Source organism: Sorex fumeus, unplaced genomic scaffold, assembly GCF_029834395.1.
Source record: "Sorex fumeus unplaced genomic scaffold, SorFum_2.1 ptg000002l, whole genome shotgun sequence".
Lineage (NCBI taxonomy): Eukaryota > Metazoa > Chordata > Mammalia > Eulipotyphla > Soricidae > Sorex > Sorex fumeus.
In genome coordinates, this window is record NW_026606059.1 from 70,359,116 (window position 1) to 70,382,873 (window position 23,758).

General features: G+C 36.9%; 1 pseudogene; it reads left to right on the forward strand.

The window, feature by feature from the left end:
• Nucleotides 1-1,376: 1,376 nt before the first annotated feature.
• Nucleotides 1,377-1,502, forward strand: LOC130023507 (uncharacterized; annotated as a pseudogene).
• The last annotated feature ends 22,256 nt before the right edge of the window (nucleotides 1,503-23,758 follow it).

The following is a 23,758-nucleotide window of genomic DNA, read 5'->3' on the forward strand; positions in this document are numbered from 1 at the left end:
GCAGCGTGCAAGGAAAATACCCTACTTGCTGTATTATGGCTCCAGTCCCAGGGGTGACTCTTAGTGGTGGTCACAAACCATCTGCTGGGTATTGGACAAGAGTAGGTCACAGGCAAGGTAAGCACCTTACCCTCTATGTGGTCTCTCCCTGTTATCTTAGTAAAATATAAGAACTTGTTCTGTTTTCTTAATTTCACTTCTTTGTATTTTACTCAGTTGCTCCTCAAACATTTTTTTTCTGGGAATAGACAGCTGTCTGCAATAAACAATTGTCATTTTAATTTTAACAAAATGTCTATTCTATTTTGAAATAATGAGGAATATTTTAATTGTTCAAAAGAGAACTTTTTAAAAGTTCAACACATTAATCCTATTAGCTAATGTCAAAACATTTCAACTGAATTTTAACAGGGGTCTTTTAATTTTTTACTTTGCTCAAGGTGATAAAAAATAATCAGATCATAATTTTCAATTTTTCACTGGTTAAAGTGCAGCAAAATATTGTTTATTTTGTTCACTTGGTACTAAAGTCATGCTTTTAAAATTATAATGCCATTCTTCTATTAATATATACATATACATACACACAAATACCTACATACATACATAGAGCAGGAAAAGAGTGATAATGAAATCAGGAAAGCCATAAATGAAAAATGAGTGATTGTAGCGTGTTTGATTAAGAGAGATAAAAAAAAATCTCCATTGTAATATGTAAGTGAGAATGCTAATTACTTTCTGCAGTGAAAGGAATGCCTTTCTCCTTAATTATATAGAAGTTCTGTTAATAAAAGTGATAACAGTAAGATTAGGTTTTGTGTCAGGTTGTTTCTTACTGAGCAACAAATTTCAAGGTACAATCCCTAGATTTTAATATTTTAATATATATTGCTACTGATTTCATAAATTATAATCTTTCAATTATTTCCTCCCAATTTTAGAATCAAGTTTTGATTAGCTTTGGTTACCTTGGTTTCTTATTTTAACCACTAAAAAAGAAAGATAAAGAGGATTAACAAAGGACTCGAGAGTGAAGAGTTTATTAAATTCTTGAACTGATGTAAACCTGCCTTAGAAAGTATTCAGCACTATCTCCTCATAGCACTGTATAGCACTGTCCTCCCATTGTTCACAATTTGCTCGAGTGGGCACCAGTAACGTCTCCTTTGTGAGACTTGTTACTGTTTTTGGCATACCAAATGTCATGGTTAGTTTTCCAGGCTTGGCACAATACTCTTGGTAGCTTGCTGGACTCTTCGAGAGGGGCGGAATCGAACCAGGGTCAGCCCAGGTCAGCTGTGTGCAAGGCAAGCACCCTACCCACTGTGCTATCGCTATCCAATATCCAGCCCAGGGTAGGCGGTTACCAGACAATAATGGCTTCTTGGCCTTTTGTCTAAGATCATGTGTAGTATCTGTTCTTAGCATTTTAATCTCTTCATAATCCTGCATATTCATACTCCATACATTTTGGGGTGTGATGGTTGAGGATATGACCTCTGGCTCTGTTGGGAAGCTGAGAATTATTATACTAGTACTTTGTATCTACGAGGCATTATTAGATGCATAATCACTATTACTATAATCTGAAATTAAAGTAATATCTGGTTTATATTCATTAGTCTGCAACAAACAATGTGACAGATATAGTTGCTAAGATCATATCTACATTTTCTAGATTTTATTTCAAGAGAATTAAAGAATACTTGTAAATTGAAGGAAAATGTCTTTCTATTAGTTATCTATGTTGGTCTTAAGCAGAAATAACATTTTCTATTAACTCTTTGTCTCTTTAACTATGCCAGCAACAACATTTTCTATTGCAAATTTTGGCATTGGTATAAAGGCAAGCTTACTTAGCAAAAGCAAACAAACAAGTTTATTTAAAAACATATGGCAACAACGTAAGTGTCCAATAGTAGATTACTGGATAAAGAAACCATGGCATACATGCGCAGTGCAGTACTGCTGAATTTTAAGAAAAGATGAAGTGTTGCAATTTGCCACTGTATGAATAGATCTGGAGAGTATCATGCTGAGTTCATTAGTCACAAGGAGAAGAGTAAATGGAAAATGATCCTTCTCTAATAATGTTTGGGATATAAAGAGACATTTTAAGAAAACAACAGATACCCAAAGACCAGGTAACTGATCTAAAGGAGTGGGCTGGGGGGCAAGGAGTATTAGGACTGGGAAGGGTCACTTGGAACAAGATGGAGGAAAGCAGACATTTGGTGGAGAATGTGATGCTGGAAAACTGTAAGAATGAAACCCTGCCAATTACAGTGCTGTGGATTATGGTGCCTAAAATGCAAATAAAATATAAATAAACAAAACTTCCTCACAAAAACAGAGATATTTGACTTCAGTGACAAGACATAGTTTTCTATGTGATTATGAGATTCACATTGCATTACCAGAATAAATCCCACTTGTTCACAATTACAAGATTCATTTTGACTATAAATTAATTATTTTTGTTAAAATTTGTTGAGGATCTCTGCATCAGTATTCATCAGGGATCTTTATTTGCTGTTTTAATTTATTGAGATGTCTCTGCTTACTTCTGGTATTTGGACAATGTTTGCCTCAGGAAAAAAAAAATGGCCTGAAAGAATTCTGTGCTTTTCAGGGCTTAGAAGAACTTGAGAAACATAGGCAATAAATCATCTTTGAGGGCTTTATAAAAATCATAAATATAGTCATCTAAATCTGGATTTTTTGGTGGAGGATTGAAGACTGTTTCAAATTCCTTCTCTATGATTATCTTATTCCAACTTTTCTATTTTCTCGTGATTTAGACTTGGGAGTAAATGGATAACTGAATCTTGAAATTCATACATTTCCTTTAGATTCTCCAGCTTAATGACTTAAAGGTGATGATAGTTTTTTTTTTAAATAATTTTTGTGTTTCTGTGGTATCTATCATAACGTCTTATTTGATTTTTAATTTTACTTATGTTTGTTCTATAAAATAATGTTGCGAGTGAATAAACAGAAGGGGTGCTATTGAAATATATACAAGGAAACATGTTCTGGGTTTCATAAATCACATATAGTAAGAGTTGATAACTCCAGCTATTAATTAAAATATCTCATAAATATTTCCTAAGAGGTTCAAAAGTATGACATGAAGCCAATGTCAATTAAAAATACATGTTTTCATTATTTTCTTTTCTGTTGCATTTTAATTTTATTATTGTCATTTTTATTTTGATTTTTAGGCCTCCTCTGGCTATATTTCTGCTTACTCTTGGGTTTGGGCTCAAGGATCACTACTGGTAGAGCTCTAGGAACCTCTAGAATACAGGGGATCAAACTTGGGGTCAGCCACATTCAAGAAAAATGCCCTGACCATTGAACTATCTCTTAGGCCTAAGAATTGTGAATTTTAGTGATGTTTTGGTAGGATGGAAAATTACATAATCAGTGCTGAGTTACTGCTTTCACATCTATGGTTTAATAATGATTTTTTTTACATTGATACACCAACTTCACTAATATTTGAAATTAAAGTTAATGTTAAAATGGATTGGTACAACATCCAAAAGAACAAGAACAACCAGTGCTTGCACTTACGCAAGGAGAAAGAAATTCTTACTTGTTGTTGGTGAGATTGCTCACTGGTTCAGGAAAAGGAAGTCATGAAATTTGCTTATATCTAGTGTGCCATTCCTGGTTTATCAGTGTTATAGAGTTTGAGATGTCACTCCAAGAAGTCCAAAAATTTTAATGGGGTGATAGAGATAGCGTTAAATTCTTAATTGACTTACATCTTTGGGGCAGTGCATTACTGCTGGGTTCCTGAAGTACAGGGAGAAGGGGAGAGTAGACCATCCCCAACTCCATATGGCACCTTTCTTAATAAAAAGAGGGAGAAAAAGGATGCCAATTTGATAGCCAATGCAAAGTTAGATCTATTGTAAGGTGACTAACAATAGGTAAGAGATAGAGAGAGAAAAGGAAGAGAGCATAGATAGATAGATGGATAGATGAATATTTTATTTGGCAATTTGAAAACTTTGGAAAATTAGATGTTTGTGGATGAGATTTATTGAATAAGTTGTCAGTAGCCTTGTCCTTTTATAGCAGCAATGACTGACAGAAGCCAAAATCCATGAGTATATGTTAGATGCTCCAGAGGTATTTAGAAGAATTATTTTGAGAGACTGCATTTTTTATATCTGATGTTATAGGAAGGAGGGCATGACATCCCTGGTAATCCTTTTATTAAAGCCTGTCTGGACACACAGGTGGGGAACTTTGAGAAACCTAGATTGTAATTCATCAACCTTTGAAAAAAATTGTCTACTCTTGGTTCTGCAGAAAATCTCATATGTATATATTTTTAAATCCCTCATTCTTTCTCAAGGAAACAGTTATTTCTGATTACTTATATCTACAAGCTGCTGGGGCAGATAATGGCTGGCCCATTTACTCCTTCATTAGGTTTCACCATCCTAATTTAACTGTTCCTAAACATATTGCTTGGGCATATTGCAAGGCATTTAGAAACCTGCTTTAGTAACAGTTTTAGAAAAGTTCTACACACATTTAGGCCTCATTAATAAACAGAATTTCTCTTTACACATTGTCACCCAGAATTTAAAGTAAAACCCGAAATTAATGGAAGGGCCAGCTATAATACAAAATAGCTGAACCTGAATCTTTTGCAAAGGTAAGGAGGGATTATGATTAATTTACCTGATTTATTCTTTATTACCTAACTGCTCTACATACTGTTTGTCAGAGTCTTGCTGTTATTCTGATTTTAGAGATGTGGGGCCTTGGTTTCTTTCTGGGAAACCCTGGAGTACACAGCATATTACTGGATTTCAAGCTCTTATCTCCACAAGCAAAACTGTCAGTTCTGAAACACTGCTGAGATGAAGACTCTCAGGCAAAAAAAAAAAAAAAAAGCAAAACAAGCACTTCACAGGGTAAAAAGGCTGGTACAGCTAAAAAATATTAATGAAGAACTAAACATATGAAAATAATGCTTAGGGTCCCTAAAGTTTACCATTCAAAGGTTGAAGAAAGAAAGTTAGGTTATTACAGTTAGAAATACGGTAGGGAAATGTTTGCTTGAACTAATACAGAGCCTCACTTTATATTTACCTGTTTGTATGAAGAGGATCTTTATACAAAAAGATAATGTACCTTTTAAAAAATTCTTAAAATTCTTAAGACTTTTGTATCTGTGGGCGTTAAAGATATTTTAAGCACTAAATAGAGACCTGATTCATTTATATGTAAAATAAATATGAGCATGATAAAAGTTAAAAAAAACTCCAAAAAACCTAATCTCTAAGTTGATGAAATTATTAAAGCCTCTGTCTCCTCCATTTTTAAAAACAGGGCAAAATTAGGATTTATTACTAGGATTTTGATGATTCACATGAACAGAACGTTTGATGTTCAGTAATTGTTACTAAGTTTTGTACATGAACTAGCTTTTTTTTCTCCTGATATCTTTACTTATTAGCAGGTAAGGTGTGAAATGGAAATCCATATGCCAGATTTCTTTGGTATTTGGATTTTTTTTCAATTTCATCCCTTTGACTTGTATTGTGGGGATGCTTTTGTATAAAATATAATGAAGAAAGTTAGATGGTAGAAAAAAGTGGGGCATGATCTTTATGTTGAAAGTTTTATTTCTTCTTTTCTATTACTTTGTTTGATGCTTTCTCACCAGATTGAACTGACATGTTTAGTTAGGCTCTGAACACTAGCATTCTGAAAAAGTTTCATCTGTTTATCCTTCACAGCACACTAGATAGAGGGAAGGCTTAGCAAGGAATAAACGTTAGTCAGAGATCTTCTTGCTAAAGGTTTCAGAACTTTCTCATCAATTATCTCTGACTGCTATCAAATCTTCTTCTCTCTAGATTTGCATGTTCTCTTTGTTTAACTACCATGCTTTCATTATAATGGTTTCTTAATAATTTTCATTATATTTACTGGTTCATATACTTTCTTCTTTTTTATTGGGGGTGGGGTTGTTAGATTTTTGGAAGAACTGCTCAGGGATTACTCCTGGCTATGCACTCAGGAATTACTTTTGGCAGTGATCAAGGGACCATATGGGCTGCTGGTATCAAACCTGGGTTGGTCATGTGTAAGGTAAATGCCCTATTATCTGTACTATATCTCAGACCCCTACATTCTTCTTTTAATCTCTTAGGTTAGACCAAGGTGAGAGTTGAAAATAACTTTCCCTTGTTATTCATTTCCCCTATTATTTGAATATTCTTTAAATAAATCTAATATATAGAAATTTGTTTTAAAATGTTTAATTACATCATGCATTTTCTTATATAATTCATCATTTATCAATACTATAATTTTGATACTTTTGAATATTTTTAATAGTTGATTTATTCTTGTGAAACATGGCTTTGACAATATTTACAAGGTGACATGTCAATAACAATGAAGGGAATGACTTTTCCAAAAGAGAATGAATGCAGTGCTTGAAGTCTTGATTTGAATCTGCATGTCATTTTTAATAATACATCATCCCTAGACAATGATTGAAATTAAAATGAGAAAGTCTTGTGTACTTCAAGTGCAGATATATGAGCCAAATATGGATATATCCTCTGAATATTAAGTAAGAATCATTTTAGTTTTTCTTGGAAATTTACTGGGACTCAGTATCATGCTTGAATAGAACCCCTTGTGGACATTACAATGATGATATACATTTTTTCCTCTTACTGAATTTGCTTATCTCAAGTTTATAACAATCCAGAGGGAACCACTTTTCTTAACAGTGTGTTCGCTTCAGAGTCTTGAGATTATGTTTTATTCATCTATGTATCACCAGAAATTTAAGGATTGTATTATGCAACCTTATTTTGGTGAAATATATAAAACTGGCTTCCACAATTAACATAGAAGTAGAAATAGTTCTTTGAAAGTTGATCTTGTCATTTTCATGATATGTAATACTATCAAATTTCTAATTCAAATTTCTAATTGTGTTATACTAGTAGGACTCTAATGGTATAAAGATATATTCACCTGAGTTCTAATGATAATTCAGTAGTTATTATTCATAAACTAGCAGAAAGAGTTAGTGACAGAAACAAAATATACAAATCAAAGAACTAGCTACAGTTGGAAGTTTTTGCTTCCTCTAGGCCCATATTGATAACAGGCGTAACTGAATATGAAGTTCACGGGTAGTTGGAAACAAGGACTAGGAAACAGCAAGCTTATCTATCACAAAGGCCCAGACTGAAGATACACCCCATCACCTTTCCCTTTCTCTTGTCTTCTTCGGAAGCATAACTCACAGATTCAAACAGATTCTATGAACACTGTGAACACTGTCTTCCCATTGTTCATTGATTTGCTCCAGCAGGCCCAGTAACGTCTCCATTTTGAGAGTTGTCGTTACTGTGTTTGGCATATCGAATATGTCAAGGGTAGCTTGCCAGGCTTTTCCATGAAACAGTTTCTAAATGATAGTAAATACCAATAGTACAATCCACAAATTCAATCCATAAAATTCAAGTTCTTGGAGTACAAAATAATGTAGCACTGTTATCCCATTGTTCATCGAATTGCTCAAGCAGGCACCAGTAATTCTCCATTGTGAGAATTGTTGTTACTGCTTTTGGCATATCAAATACATCACAGTAGCTTGCCAGGCTTTGCCATGTGGGTGGCATACTCGTAGTAGCTTGCCAGGCTCTCCGAGAGGAGTGGAGGAATCAAAACCAGGTTGGCCGCATGCAAGGCAAATGTCCTACCCACTGTGCTATCACTCCAGCAATAAAACAATAAAGGAAAATATATGGCAAATTTAGGTGAGGCGACTTTACGTTTTCAAGGAATAAATAAACCTAAAATAGTTCAGGAGAATTATCTAGTAACCACCATAGATTTAAACTAGTCATTAGCCTTGTTTGAAGTTTTGTTTTAAGTTATACATATTTAAATATGAGCAAAACTGTCTGGTAATTGCCTCACTCTTTTATTTATCTCAGATAACATAATCTTCAATATCTATCCACTTTGTCCCAAAAGACAATTTCACTTTTTTTTAATGGTATATTGTCCCATTGCTTCTTTTGGGGGAAGAAAGCGGGGATTTGTGGCCACAATCAGTGGCACTTAGAGGATACTCCAATCTGTGCTTAAAAGTCCCTTGCCCCTCCACGAGCGGCTCTCCGGCACGGCCACGACTCCAGAGCACAGAAACTAATCTCTTAACTATCTAACTTTTAATAGAAATACTTACAGGGTTAATAAGTAAAATAGCAGAAATCCAAAACCATCATTTCATTCTTAAAACCCAGCTGTAGAAAGCAAATCATTTCACAACGGTTTTTCAGCATGTTTGATTTGGGGGGTGGGGGGGCCGTAAACTCTAAATAATAATGGTGAATCTTTTATGGAAACAGTGAATCTAGTCAAAGTAGATAGAGTGTTAACTAGAACTCATCTGCCTCACAGGAATTGGGAGGGGTGGGAGGTGGGGTTCTATTGGGGTTCGCATTTAAAAATAAGTATTGGTAAAGGGAAATGTGTTTGATATTTACAGACTGAGACCTAAACCTGAAAGCTCTGTAACTTTTCCCATAGTGATTCAATAAATAAATAAATTATTAAAAAATAAATAAAAAAATAAAAGTCCCTTGCAAGAGGCGTTCCAGGGACCATATATTGCCAGATGTCACAATAGGGTCAGCTTTGTACAAAACAAGAGCCATAACTTGTGCAGCATCTCTCTGAATCAAGTACAGTTTCTCTTTTCTTGCTTGGAAGCCTTGTGCTATGTTCAGGGCTACCTGCTGGCTTCTGTGCTCAGGAGTTTCGGCTAGTGTAGCTTTTCTGACAGCATGTGGTGCCATCGATGTGTCTAGGTCAGCTGTATGCAAGGCATATCCTGCTGTGTTCTCTCCAACCTCAGCACAGCTGCTTTATTCAGTCACCTGTTGATGGTTATTTAGATTGATTCAGACTATGAATAAGGTGTCTACTCCAAACTGCGTTTGGAATTAGTATTTTCATGTCATATAGTTTCCTATTATTTTAGACTTTTTTTCAGATATGTGGGTCATTGGAATGTTTTACTTTTAGAAGCATCCATTGCAGATTTTGTCTTCTTTTTTATTGCATGTATTACTTTTATTGTTGTGTCATATGAGTTCTTTATATAGTTTAAATATCAAGTCCATGTGGAATGATGTGTGAAACCTTCCTTGTAATAGCTACTATTTCATTGTTTTTGTGGTATCACTGTTTTTTATTTATTAATTTATTTATTATTGTGTAAACACTTTTTTCCAGTTTGATGTGTTTCTATTTTTTAGCTTTTTGTTTCAATATCTGAAACAAAATTTTGAAAGAGTCAATAACATATGCAATGCTGAGATTTTACATAGTGTCATCATTTTTTTTAAAAAATGTATTTCATGCTTTCAAGTGTATTATCCAAATTCATAACCAGTTTTGAGTTATTTTTGCATGTGGTATTAATTAGTGATCTAGGACTAGAGATGAAGTTCAGCAGTAGGACACTTGTCTTGAATGTTAGAGATGCTGGGATTTTTTCCTAGCACAACAAATAAATGAATAAAACTAGTAAACAGGTTGCTCTATCTTTTTCTTCTTTTCAGTGTGGCTGTACAGTTTTCCAAAACTATCTGTTATAGAGACTTTCCGTTTTCTATGTTGTGATCTTGACTACTGTAGATCAAGTGTTCATATATGTAGTTAATTTCTGAACTTTATTCATTATGTACCCATTTGTATCCCAATGCTTTTCTGTGGAAACTATTGCTTCCTATTGTAGTTTGACGTCATGGGCACAATGCTACATTTTTTTTTCTTTTTTTTTCAAGAATACCTTGGCTGTTTTGGATCTTCTGATGTTGCATTCAAATTTTGTATTGCTTGTACAATGCCCTCAAAGAATAGCATTGGTATTTTTGGATGAACATTATTATACTCTCATTTGAATTTGCCTGCATTCCCATGACATGATTACATGGAAATGACTCAATATAAAAATAATTGTAATCAAATTTTACTCACTTAAAGTGATTTCTGGAGGCTCACCTCAGCCAACTTACTTGCTCCCCCAATTTCCATCTGATGTTACCTTCCCAGCAGATATCCCTGAAACTGTCTTGCAACTGGAAGCAGATTCCCTTTCCCTAATGGGTCCCATTAGCCTCCATGCCAGCTCTCCACAATCTCAGAGGACCCACCTCTATATCTCCTCCTGATCTCACGGCTGCATACATCTCGCATCTCACCCAACAACACTTAGACTCTGAGGCACTTTGTGATTATGGGCAGGGAAGGAAAAGTACAGCCTCCAGTCTACTTCCATAGAGACTCCAAGAAGAGCTTCAAAGACTCATTCCCAGCACACCAAGCATAATGAGTGAAAATAACAGCATTGGAAGGGCTACCAGTAACAGTCAGTTCTGTAATCTCTCAGAGAATGATCTTCATAAAACCATGTTGAGTGTTCTTGATGAGCTCAAAGAAAAGATGGCACAGAAAATCAGCAAAGCACAAGAATGGGTGAGAACCAAAATGAGAAAACTGTATTAAGAATGGACAGAAACAGAGAGTATGATATGTGATATAAAATTAAATCACTAGGTATTAGAAGCAAAATAACAACTACTGAGAAGAAGATCGGTAAGTTCCAAGATGAGAAGCAACAATTGTCTTAATCACTTGATCACTTCACATCCCATTACTCATTGACCTGCTCAAGCAGGCTCCAGTAATGTCTCCATTCGTCCCTGTCGCATGCTAATGTAGCCCAATGGTATCTGCTTGTTCTACGAACACAAAGAGCCTCAAACCAATTGTTCAGGGTTTTGATGAAGAAGTCTGACTATCTCATAGATAGGCAGCCACGCAATCATTTGACGTTACATGGAATCCAGTCAGTAATGGCTCTAGTCCAGCGGCTGTTGCCAAATGTTATTACGTGTCCAGCACATCTGATTTTCGATGCCTTCGCAAATGAGACATCCTCCCTGATTCTTGACCTTCAATGAAGGTCAGAACTCCGGATTCTTTCTCTCATTTGAGTGAAAGTGATACTCCAAGCATAGCTCTTTCGATTCCTCTTTGGGACACTCAAATGGCATTCTCATCCTATTTGCTTAGGGCTCAGGTCTCTGAGGCGTATGTGAATGCAGGAAGAACAGTGGAAACAAAGAGATGTGCCCGGAGCCGGAGGTTCTTCGTCCTCTTAGCTATTTCTTCTATGCTCTTGAAGGCATTCCAAGCTGCTCTCTTCCTCCTGCACAACTCAGGTGCCAGGTCATACGTCACGTTGACTTCACAACCTAGGTACGCATAACTGTTGCATTTGGAGATGGTTGGTCCATTGGGAGTGAATGGAATGTCAGGAGCGAGGCTCTTTCTCATAAACATTGTCTTTGTGAGATTCAGCTGTAGTCCGACCTTTCCACAGTCACAGTCAAGTCGGCCAGCATTTGTGCTGCTTGGTTGATATTTGGTGTTATAAGAAAGATGTCATCAGTGAAGCAGAGGTGGTGTAGTTGTCAACCATCTATCTTCACTCCCATTCCTTCCCATTCCAGTCATCACATGACATTCTCTAGGGTGGTGCTGAAGAGTTTTGGTGAAATGGTATCACTTTGCCAAACTCCTCTCTTGAGATGTATTGATAAACAACAAAATTAAACAGAAGATAGTAAAATCTCTGAAAAGACATGGAGAGCACACCAGGGGACTAGGGGAGCAGTTCAAGAGGAGTAATATAAGAGTCTCAAAATATAATCTATTTAGATCACTGTCCTGATCACTGTCCTCCCATTATTCATCAATTTGCTCAAGTGGGCCCAGTAACGTCTCCATTGGAGACTTTGTTATTACTGTGTTTGGCATATCAAATACGTCACAGGTAGCTTGCCAGGCTCTGCCGTGTGGGCGAGATACGCTCGGTAGCTTGCGGGGCTCTCCGAGAGAGGTGGAGGAATTGAACTTGGGTCGGCCATGTTGGCTGCATGCAAGGCAAATGCCCTACCACTGTGCTATGGCTCCAGCCCAATATATTTAGAAATAACATAATTTAGGAAATAATAATATAATATAATATTAATAGTATAATTTAATAATATAATTTAGATGATAATATAATAATTTGAAAATAGTGGGAAGGCAAATTTGATGTAGAGAAACTAGTTAATAAATCAGTTAAAAATATCCTAGCACTGAGTTCTGTCACTAAGATTCAAGAGCCCCAAATGGTCTCAGCAAAACCAGATCCAAATAGAAACATTCCCAACATTATAAGTAAATTATATATAAAATTTTAAATTATAAAGTAAAGTAAAGTAAAGTAAAGGCCCTCCCGTTGATCGTCGATTTGCTCGAGCGGGCCCAGTAACGTCTCCATTGGAGACTTTATAAAAATATATTTAAAAATTATTTAAATTTTGGGAATATCAAAATTAAAAATTAAGCAGAATAACAAAAGTCAAAGAAAGACAGAATATTGAAAGCAGCTAGATCACAGGGGGGCTGAAAGATAGTTCAATGGGTAGTTCGCTTACCTTGTACATGGGAATATCAAGTTTGATTCCTAACACCCTGAACGATTCTCCAAGCCCTACTGGAATTGATTCCAGACTGCAGAGTCAGGGGTAAACCCTAATCATCACTGAGTATAGTCAAAAACACAAAAGGAATTTATATATAAAGGAAAGCAATAAGATTCACAGCAGATGCAATCAGAGGAGAATTGTGGAATATTGTAAAAAAGAAACTCAGTGAAATGAACACCTCAGGAAGAATCCTCAATCCACTTAGATTATCATTCAAAAATAAAGGAATGGTACAAAATTTCATAGACAATGCATTGGCATAGGAAATTTAAACAAGTTATGTAAAAAATATCCAAGGAACTTTTATTGTATTTATTTTTTAAAGGACCTGCTAAGGGGGCAGGCTTTTTCTTTTTGGGTCACACCCAGTGATTCACAGGGGTTACTTCTGGCTCTGCACTGAGGAATTACTCCTGGTGGTACTGGGGGGTTGGGTGGGGAAGTGTATGGGATGCTGGGAATCGAAACTGGGTCGGCCAGGTGCAAGAGAAACCCCCTACTTGCTGTGCTATTGCTCCAGCCTCCAAAGGAGCTTTTATAAATTGCAAAACAAACTTCTCAGCACTTTGCCATTGAAAATGGCATTTTCTCATGGTGCTATGGTTGCCCTCTACTAGATTAAGAAAGGTCTGTTTATTCCTACATTGATAAGGGTTTTTATAAATTTCAATAATATACTAACATTTAATTTACAATGGGGCTGGAGCGATAGAACAGGAGTAGGACATTTGCCTTGAATGAGGCCAGCTCGGTCAAGTGGTTTCGATTCCTCTACCCCTCTCAGAGAGCTCGGCAAACTACCAGTAGTATCTTGCCCACACCGCAAAGGCAAGGTACCTGTGATGTATTCGATATGCCAAATACAGTAACAAGTCTCAAAATGGAGATGTTACAGGGCTCGCTCGAGCAAATCAATAAACAATGGGAGGATGGTGCAGTACAGTGCAGTAATTTAGAATAAATATTCTATGTCTATTCAGACAATAGCACAGCAGTAGGGCATTTGCCTTGCATGCAGCCAGCCTGGCCAAGCCAGGTTCTGTCCTCCGCCCCTCTCAGAGAGCCCGGCAAGCTACTGAGAGTTTCTCGCCTGCATGGCAAAGCCTGGCAAGCTACCCATGATGTGTCCGATATGTCAAACACAGTAACAACAAGTCTCACAATGGAGACGTTACTGGGTCCGCTCGAGCAAATCTATGAACAACGGGAGGACAGTGCTAAAGTGCTACAGAGCTACAGATATTTTTAGTGAAAATTTTACTTAATGCAGATAGCTTAACATCTATACTCTACTTTTTTACATAAAGTCAGTGTTTTCTTTCATAAGAAAAATCACAACCTGATAATTGTATAGGTCTATTCTGATATTTTGTTAATTTTTTTTATTTTTTCCCTTCTTATTCTTATTAAATTGCATATTTGTTGGATCTTTATATAGATTTCACATTTTTAAAGTGTATTATCACAACATTATTGATATTATAATTTATATGCCATAAAAAAGTTATACAACTTTTGAATGTTTTTAGCAATTTATCATTGATTTACAATTTTGTGGAATTTTGGGAGTACATCTTTATTCATCTGTATGTATATTGGTGTCACTGTAGGATGACATTGGTTTGTCTTTTCTCCCTTACCACAAGGAGCTTAGGTTTATCAGGTTACACCCATCACAGGTTCCTGAGTCACTCCCATCCCTCTGTGCTTATCTGTAAATTCTCTATGCAGTCTTTCACAACCAGTTAATCAGCTTTATCCCCTAATCATATTTGGTTAATTTGTAATGTCAGATCGTTGTTGGACACAGAATTTATATTGTAAGTTATATTTTGTCTTTATCCTCTCCTTATGTCTTTTGAATAGTTTATTTTAAAGCAATGTTCTTTATGTATAGACACAGGAATACATTAACATTATGCTTGTGTAACTTGGGATTTAATTTTCTTCAGATATTATTCACTCCCAGGCATCTGCTTTCTCGACTTAAGCCTCAGTTGCCTTAGTTCCTAGCACCCCAAAAGGAGGATCCCAATGAGGAACTGAATGTACCCAGGGCAAGCTGTGAAATACCCTAGTATTTATATTGGCTAGGCCAAAGCACCATGATACTCAACTATAAGTTGAGAACATGATCATGGACAAATGCTGTCATGATCCAAAAGTAATGATGACATTAGGACCCTGCTAGGAATAGGAAAGACCAATCTGGCCTGAGCACTGTAGTGTGAGATTGAGTTGACCCCAGGAGAGCAATTCTATGAGCTTATGTGTCTCTTACTGTGTCCATACAAAATGACTAATAGCTGGAGCAATAGCACAGTGGAAAGGCGTTTGCATTGCACGCAGCCAACATGGCCGACTCAAGTTCGATTCCTCCGCCCCTCTCAGAGAGCCTGGCAAGCTACCAAGAGTATCTCACCTGCATGGCAGAGCCTGACAAGCTACCTGTGACGTACTCGATATGCCAAACACAGTAACAACAAGTCTCATGATGGAGACATTACTGGGCCCGCTCAAGAAAATCGATGAACAACGGGAGGACTGTGACCGTGACCCATGATGAATGTATATTTGTTTTACCAAGGAAAGGAGAAACCACCCATTATTGGAATTTCTGTGTTGGGAGAGCCGTCTTGCTAGATGAGAATCTGTCCTAGAAGAATCTTGCTCTGAGGAAAAAACATTACCCTATTGATTGTGACCACACCTATGGGTAAGCCCCAATCCCTCATGCTTGAGGATTTACTAGGATGTAAAAGGGACTTAGGGGAATCCAGATTCCAGAGAAAGAAGGAGATTGAAGTAGGATCGAGAAGGAGAATGAAGTAGAATGGGGGAGGAAGAAGCAGGAGGAGAATCAGAGAAGAATGGAGATGGAAATGGAATAAACTGCAACTGACACCAACCAGCCTGGCCCTCGTTTCCCTCCTTCACCTGCCAATCTCCATCGACATCCGCAGGGTGGGGGAAGCAGCCCGAGACTACCAAACATGGGCAGCGGGAGAGATAGAGTACCACTGCCCTTTTTGTGTTTACACATGGCACCATCTTCACAATAATAATAATAATGATAATAATCATAATAATAAAGCTCTCTTAAATGTGGTATATAGTGAGGGAACAACAATTGGACATAGGCATTGGAACTGGAGACTTTATCTACAGAACAGAGCTGACCTGTGTTTGTGTGTGTGTGCAGGTGTTGTGTGTGTGTGTGTGTGTGTGTGTGTGTATGTTGGGGATATGGGGGTTATGATTAGGAAAGCCTAATGGGCACTGATGGAGGAAAGTGGATACTTTGTTGATAGATGTGGTATTTGATTAATGTATGTATATTTAAAAATGATAAATGAAATGATACCTGTATACTTCAGCAGTCAAATTATTTCCCATAATTAACATAAACTATAAAGTAGACAAAAAGAATGGCTATGTTATGTTTAGTTGACTCATCCAATACAGTACTCAAGTTACTTTAAAAATAAAGCATTTACCAAAATATATATCAATTCTAATAAGGAATCACTGTTAAATTAATTTAATAAGTAATAAATTCCAAGTACTTTTTAAGAACATGTTAAGTCTGTCAATGACATATTTTAATTCTATTCCTGAAAAGTGTTGTAGAATAACAGAAGAAATAATATTAAGATCCTTGGCCTGTGTTTCCTGATATTTCACAGACAAAAAAGGACAAAGTGTCTGGAACAAAACAGGTAGCTAAAATTTTTGGAATCAAGACAAAAATGTGCAGATATACAGGGAGCATTAAAGCCTTGAAACTTTGTCAGTTTGTAATAGAAAATTTTGTGAAGAACAAAACTTAGCATCTGAGTTACATTTTAAGAAATTTATAAGTCATCTTCAGTATAGACTGAAAGTCTTTCAAACTCACTTATTTCTCCTTTACATCGATTTTAATGAATATTTAAATCACATGAGTACAACTTGATTATAGTATTCTGTAAAAGTGAACTAACGTTCCAAGTATTGTCATTGCTTCAAAAATTTTAGTAACTTTAAAAATAAAAAAGAGTATTACCTACCACTGAATTTTTTTATGTAAAGGGTATTCATTAATAATTACAACAGTTTTAACTAGGGATTAAAACTGTGATTAAAACTCAACTCACTCACTCTCTCCACTGCTGTTCAATATAGTATTGAGAGTACTTGCAATAGCGATTAGGCAAGAAAAAGATATTAAGGACATCCAGGTAGGAAAAGAAGAAATCAAACTCTCACTATTCGCAGATGATATGATACTATACTTAGAGGACCCTAAAACATCTACCAAGAAAATCCTAGAAATGATAGACTTGTATAGTAAAGTTGCAGGCTATAAAATAAATACCCAAAACTCCATGGCTTTCCTATACGCAAATAGTGAAAGAGAAGAAAGTGTCATGAAAAAAACAATCCCGTTCACAATTGTGCCCCAGAAAATCAAGTACCTTAGAATCAGCTTAACTAAGGAAGTAAAGAACCTGTACAAGGAAAACTACAAAACGCTACTTTAGGAAATAAAAGAGGGCACCAGAAAATGGAAAAATACCCCCTGTTCATGGACCGGGAGAATTAACATTGTCAAAATGGCAATACTCCCCAAAGCACTGTACAAATGCAATGCAATCCCTATTACGATACCCATGACATTCTTCAAAGGAAGGGAGCAAACACTCCTGATATTTATATGGAACAATAAGCCCCCACGAATAGCTAAAGCAATTCTTGGGAAAAAGAAAATGGGAGAAATCAACCTCCCTAACTTCAAACTCTATTACAAAGCAGTAATAATTAAAACAGCATGGTACTGGAACAAAGACAAAACTGCAAACCAATGGAACAGGGTTGAATATACTGACATCTCCCCCAAGCATGTGATCATCTAATCTTTGATAAGGGGGCAAGAAATGTGAAGTGGAGCAAGGAGAGTCTCTTTAACAAATTGTGCTGGCAAAACTGGACAGCTACATGCAAAAAAGTGGGCTCAGATCTGTTCCTAACACCAAGTACAAAAGTTAAGATCAAAATGGATCAAAGACCTCAACATCAGACTGGAATCCATAAGGTGCATTGAAGACAAAGTTGGCAAAACCCTTCATGACATTGAAGCTAATGGTATCTTCAAAGATGCCACACCACTGGCCAAGCAAGTAAAAACAGAGATAGACAAAAGGGACTATCTTAAACTATGAAGCTTCTGCACCCCCAAAGAAACAGTGACCAAAATACAAAGACAGTCTACAGAATGGGAAAGGATATTCTCCGAATACACATCTGACAAGGGGCTGATATCAAGGATATCAAAATTACTGGTTGAACTCCACAAGAAGAAAACACCCAACCCCATCAAAAAATGGGGCGAGGAAATGAACAGAAACTTTCTCAAAGAAGAAATCCGAATGGCTAAAAGACACATGAGAAAATGCTCTACATCATTAATCATCAGGGAGATGTAGATCAAAACAACAATGAGATATCATTTTACACCACAGAGACTGGCCCACATCCAAAACACCAAAAGCAACCGGTGTTGACGCGGATGTGGTGAGAAAGGGAGTCTTCTTCACTGCTGGTGGGAATGCCGACTGGTTCAGTCCTTTTGAAAAACAGCGTGGAGGATCCTCAAAAAATTAGAAATCGAGCTCCCATTTGACCCAGCAATAGCAATCCTCGGAATATATCCCAGAGAGGCAAAAAAGTACAGTCAGAATGACATCTGCACTTCTATGTTCATTGCTGCACTATTCACAGTAGCCAAAAATCTGGAAAAACACCCAACTTCCCAAGAAAATATGACTGGTTAAAGAAAATTTGGTACATCTACACAATGGAGTACTATACAGCTGTTAGAAAAGTTGAAGTCATGAAATTCATATACAAGTGGTAATACATGGAGAGTATCATGCTAAGCGAAATGAGTCAGAAAGGGACAGACATAGAAAGATTGCATTCATCTGGGGAACATAAAGTAACAAAATAGGAGACTAACACCCTAGAATAGCCAAGATAAGTTCCAGGATGATTAATCCATGGCTTTGAGGACAGCCTCACATGCTAGGGGAAAAGGCAGCTCAGATAGAGAAGGGAGCACCAAATAAAGGATGTTGGGAAGTTCCTCTCAGGATGGGAAATGCGTGATGAGAGTAGACTATAGACAGAACAAGATTGCCATTCATTGTCTCTTTTGCAAACCAAAGCAATCAAAAGGAGAAAGATAACAAAAGGGAATACCCTGCCACAGAGGTAGGGTGGGATGGGGAATGGGGGGAGGGAGGGATTATGGAACTGGTGGTGGTAGAGAATGGGCACTGGTGGCGGGATGGGTATTCGATTATTGTAGAAACACAAGCACGAACATTTGTAAGTCTACAACTGTACCTCATGGTGTTTCACTAATAAAAATTTAAGAAAAAAAACTCAACTCAAATAATGTTTTAAATATATAAAATAAAAGGGAATGAAGGTTTATTGGACAATGTGAACATAATTAGTCTCATACTTAAATCCACTGGGTTAAAGGAAGCTATCAGTACTGTATTCTGTTTTTTAACTGTGCTTGACTTTATTTGTTGTTTTTCTCTCTGATTTTGTTAATACCAATAAAAGTGATTCATCTTTTGTAACTCCAGGAAATGATTCAATAGTTTCATGACTCATAGCTTAAAATATCTAGTATGTATCCATTATTATACGTCACAAAATCTCAAAAATCCTCAGTAGACAAACTTAGTTAATATGTGCAAACTTGAGCTCCAAATTACCATCAAGAACATGTGTGAGACTTCTAGTTATTGATGTGTTATTATCCCTATGATCTGAAAAATGACAGATAACTGTAATTTACAACCACAAAACTAAGTCATGTATTTTATCCTTGTGGTCTGAAAAGGGCATGTCCCTGTGGAAGTAAAATGGAATGGCAGGTAGTAATAAAACAGAATTTCTACAAAATATTGGAATAGTGATACCATAGAGAGCATCTGTGGATGTTTTATGATCAGACAAAAATTACACGTACAGTAACTCAAAGTGGTAGTGGTCAGAGAATTCAATTGCAGATTAAGGTAATTCACAAACTAAATGCTGTATTCTACTGTGTAAAGATAACTTTCATATACTAAAATAGCGTTTTAAATCTGATAAAGCCTAACTCACTCTTCCTTCTAATATTTTGTTTCATAATCAAGCTAAATTAAGCCTCAGGTAAGAGACATTGACCTTTTAAGCCTTTAACAGCATTGTTACTGGAGGGCTGGAGCGATAGCACAGTGGGTTGGGCGTTTGCCTTACAAGCGGCCAACATGGCTGACCCGAGTTCGATTCCTCTGCCCCTCTCAGAGAGCCCGGCAAGCTACCGAGAGTATTCGATATGCCAGACACAGTAACAACAAAGTCTCCAATGGAGACGTTACTGGGCCCGCTCGAGCAAATTGAGGATCAATGGGAGGGCCTTTACCTTTTACCTTTAATAGCATTGTATTTAGCACATTGATGACACATCAAACAATTCAGTGAAATATTCTTGAGTGAATTCATAAACAAAATAAATGAGGTATGGCTACAATTGCTTTTGATGTATTTCTTATTTGCAGTAGGACTCTTATTGTTTAATTAAAAGCTAAATCTCAAAAGGAGAAACACTAAAATAGCTTTTTTAAATTTTTTTTTACAATTATGATGCTGATGGATGCTGATGATGTTTTGGTGGCCACACCACACTTTACTCAAGGGTTACTTCTAGTACTTCTCCCAGGAGACTGGAGTGAGAGCCTAGGGGGTAGAACATTTGCGTTGCACATGGGTGACCCAGGTTCGATTCCTCCATCCCTCTTGGAGAGCCCCAGTAACGAGAGTATCTTTCCCACACAGCAGAGCCTGACAAGCTCATTGCAAGCTCCCCATGGTGTGTTCAATCGATGGTGTGTTCATTATGCCAAAAACTAACAAAAAGTCTCACAATGGAGACATTTCTGGTGTCCACTCGAGCAAATCAATGAACAATGGGAGGACAGTGCTACAGTGCAGTGCTACTGTTCTCAGGCATTACTCTTGGGACCCTACAGCAAGCTACACATCAAACTGGGTACTTGTACAAGCCAAGCATTCTATTCTATCTCTCAAGCCTCTCTTAATTTACTTTTAAATTTATAAGTAAATTTTTTTCTGTGGTTGAGGAGTTCCCAATAAGTGCTCAGGAAGTTTGGGGGTTCCTCATATACTTATCCATCAAGAGCCATGGTGGTCCTTGAACTCTGCCCCTGGAGATCACAGAGCCACATAGTGCTGTGCTGGGGTCCTGAGGGCTGCACTCAGTGGATTTTGGGGGGACTACGTGGTGTGAGGGATCAAATCCGGACCTGCTGCACATGAAACCCCTGTATGATATTTATAGTTTCAAACTAGAATATATTAATATTCAATATTAACACAAGACCAAACGTAAGATTTAAAATGCATACATCATAAGTTTTTTTTTCAATTATTTTCTATGTATTTTCTTTCTCCTTTATTTGGAAGTATGAAAGCATTTAAGCTTACTTTAAGAAGACATTATATTTGGAATGCTTTCTCATCCTTTTTTCCCCTTTTTTTGTACACTTTTGGGGAGGGCAGGGACAAAACAGGTGGTGTTCACACACACTCCTGGCTCCCTCCTGGTAGAGCTCAGGATGAATGTATCTATTGTTGGGAATCAAACTTGGATCTGCCACACTCACAGTGCCCTACCAATGGTGCTATCTTTCCATCTTTTTTTTTTCTTTTTGGGTCACACCCAGTAAAGCACAGGGGTTACTCCTGTCTTTTCACTCAGAAATTACTCCTGGTAGTGATCGAGGGACCATATGGGATGCTGGGAATTGAATTCAGGTATACTGCAAGGCAAGGCAAACTCCCTACCTGCTGTTTTACCACTGCAGCCCCCTCTTTCCATATTAATTTGTATTTTTTTACTAGACCATACATTCATTTCATATAATCATCTTGTGACAAAATTGCTTCACCTCCATGAATTTTCCTTTTTATTAGTCATAAACCATGTTTTGATAACATGGTGATCTGAGCTCTACCAAAATATTTATCAGTGTGACAGAATACAATTTGTTTTGTTTTATATACTGGGTGACTTATATAGGATAACGTTAATGTTATTTTCTAATGCTCCAATTTTGGATGCATGCACTTCATACAAATTGTGAAGCATTGGTCACTTGCTGTTTCTAAGTACTAGATAATAAAATGGAACAAATTTATGATATGAATTGAAATGAAAATTTAAGATGAAATATCTAAGTAGGTTATACTGAGTAGTAAAAAAATACAATAGTATAAAATAATTATATATTATATTTTTTCAACTGAAGAAAAAATTGGGAGGGGCACACATCCAGCGATGCTTAGGAGTTACTGGCTTTGCACTCAGAAATTTCTCCTGGCAGTGCTCAGGAGGAACATTGGGATGCCTGGGGTGATATCAAACAATGCAAGCTTTAAAATACCAAATTTGTGGGGCTGGAGAGATAGTACAGCATATAGGGTGCTTGGCTTGCATGTGGCCAACCCAGATTCAACCCCAAGCATCACAAGGTGCGTTTCCAAAGCCCAAAACAAATCAGTAACAAACTCCACTGGATAAACATGCGTCGATATGGTGCAGAAACAGGAGTCTATCTCCACAGCCCTCCGCATCCAGACAGAAGACCAAGCGAAGAAAATGCCTGTGGCAAAAATTTATTTCCCATAAAGGCATAAATTCTTTACAAGTAAAATAATGTTTCTTTCATTATTTATAAGTGCCTGAAATATCAACACACTGCACATAGATTTGCTTCTGATTGCACAAGAGATGCGTGACCAATTTTATTTACAGAACTTTGAAAGAAAGAGGTCGTTCCTCAGTTGTGTTAATAGGTTTCCCCCACTTACTAGTCTGTCCCTTTAAAATATAACACTCTGGGAGTCGTGTATATACTCTGCATCTGTCACTAATACACGTATGAGTGGCTTGCCTCTGACCTGACCTTTTATAAAGAAACCAGCCTCACTCACTGTCGGGCGTCATTTGTTGGCAATCTGACGATATGAACTCAATTGGTAAAGGCTTTTTTGTGGGGAACTTTGCACATTGTTCTCATCTCTCTTAAGGCATTTCAAAGACTGCACAGCTGTAAAGCAGTTTATTTTTCTCCTCTTCTCTTCTCTCTGCCAATAAAGATTAACTGAAGTTCAGAGGCTATTGTAAGCCTGATAAGGATTTGAGTACTTTTAACACTGATCTTGGAAGAAGTCTAAATATCTCTCACTTATCAAAGTTAAAGCATCACAAAAGCTCAAGTGGTTCAAAAATCTTCAACCATCACTTCTTCCTACAGGTTCTGGAGCATAGTCCCTCAGCAGAGTATCCATAAAGTAGAAATTTGTAAGCTCTTTCTTGACAAGATTATGTCCTTAGGGAAATGGATCCTTATACAATGACTAGCCAACACAGGGACTGGACGGTGGGTAGATGCTAAGTAGTTTTTTATGTCAACATTGAAGGGTCCTTTTAGCCAATGTGGGACTAAATAAGGTTCTGAATAAATGCGGTGGTGTTGCAACGCCATAGCACTCTCTGCTTAGCTCAATTCATACTCTCCTGCAGATGCTATTCCTGAGATCTGTAACTTCTGGCTCTATTGCTGAATTTCTTCCCAGAGCATCTTGCTAGCAACACAACGAATTTAAAGTAAGAGTAAATAATCTTATTTTATCACAAACTTTTGAAATGAATAAATACCTTACTAGCTTTTAGTCTGCAAAATGATAATGGGGAAATTGGAATTACCCGACAGCTTTTAGGTGGTATTTCTTAGGAACTAATTTTCCATCTCTTGTTTTCAAAATTATAGTCAGCTTGAAGGAAGAAAAAGTGAAGAACTAACTCTGAAGCAATTTATATTTTGCGTATATATTTATTTTCATTGTAGAATGCTTCAAAAATAATGAAGAACTCCCTCTGTATATATGGGGGTTACATAGGTTACAGAATAAAAATTTTAAAATATAATATTGATTGCCTCGAGCAGGCCCCAGTAACGTCTCTTTCGTCCTAGCCCTGAGATTTTTTTTTAAAGTGCCATATTCAAGGCTCTTTCAGA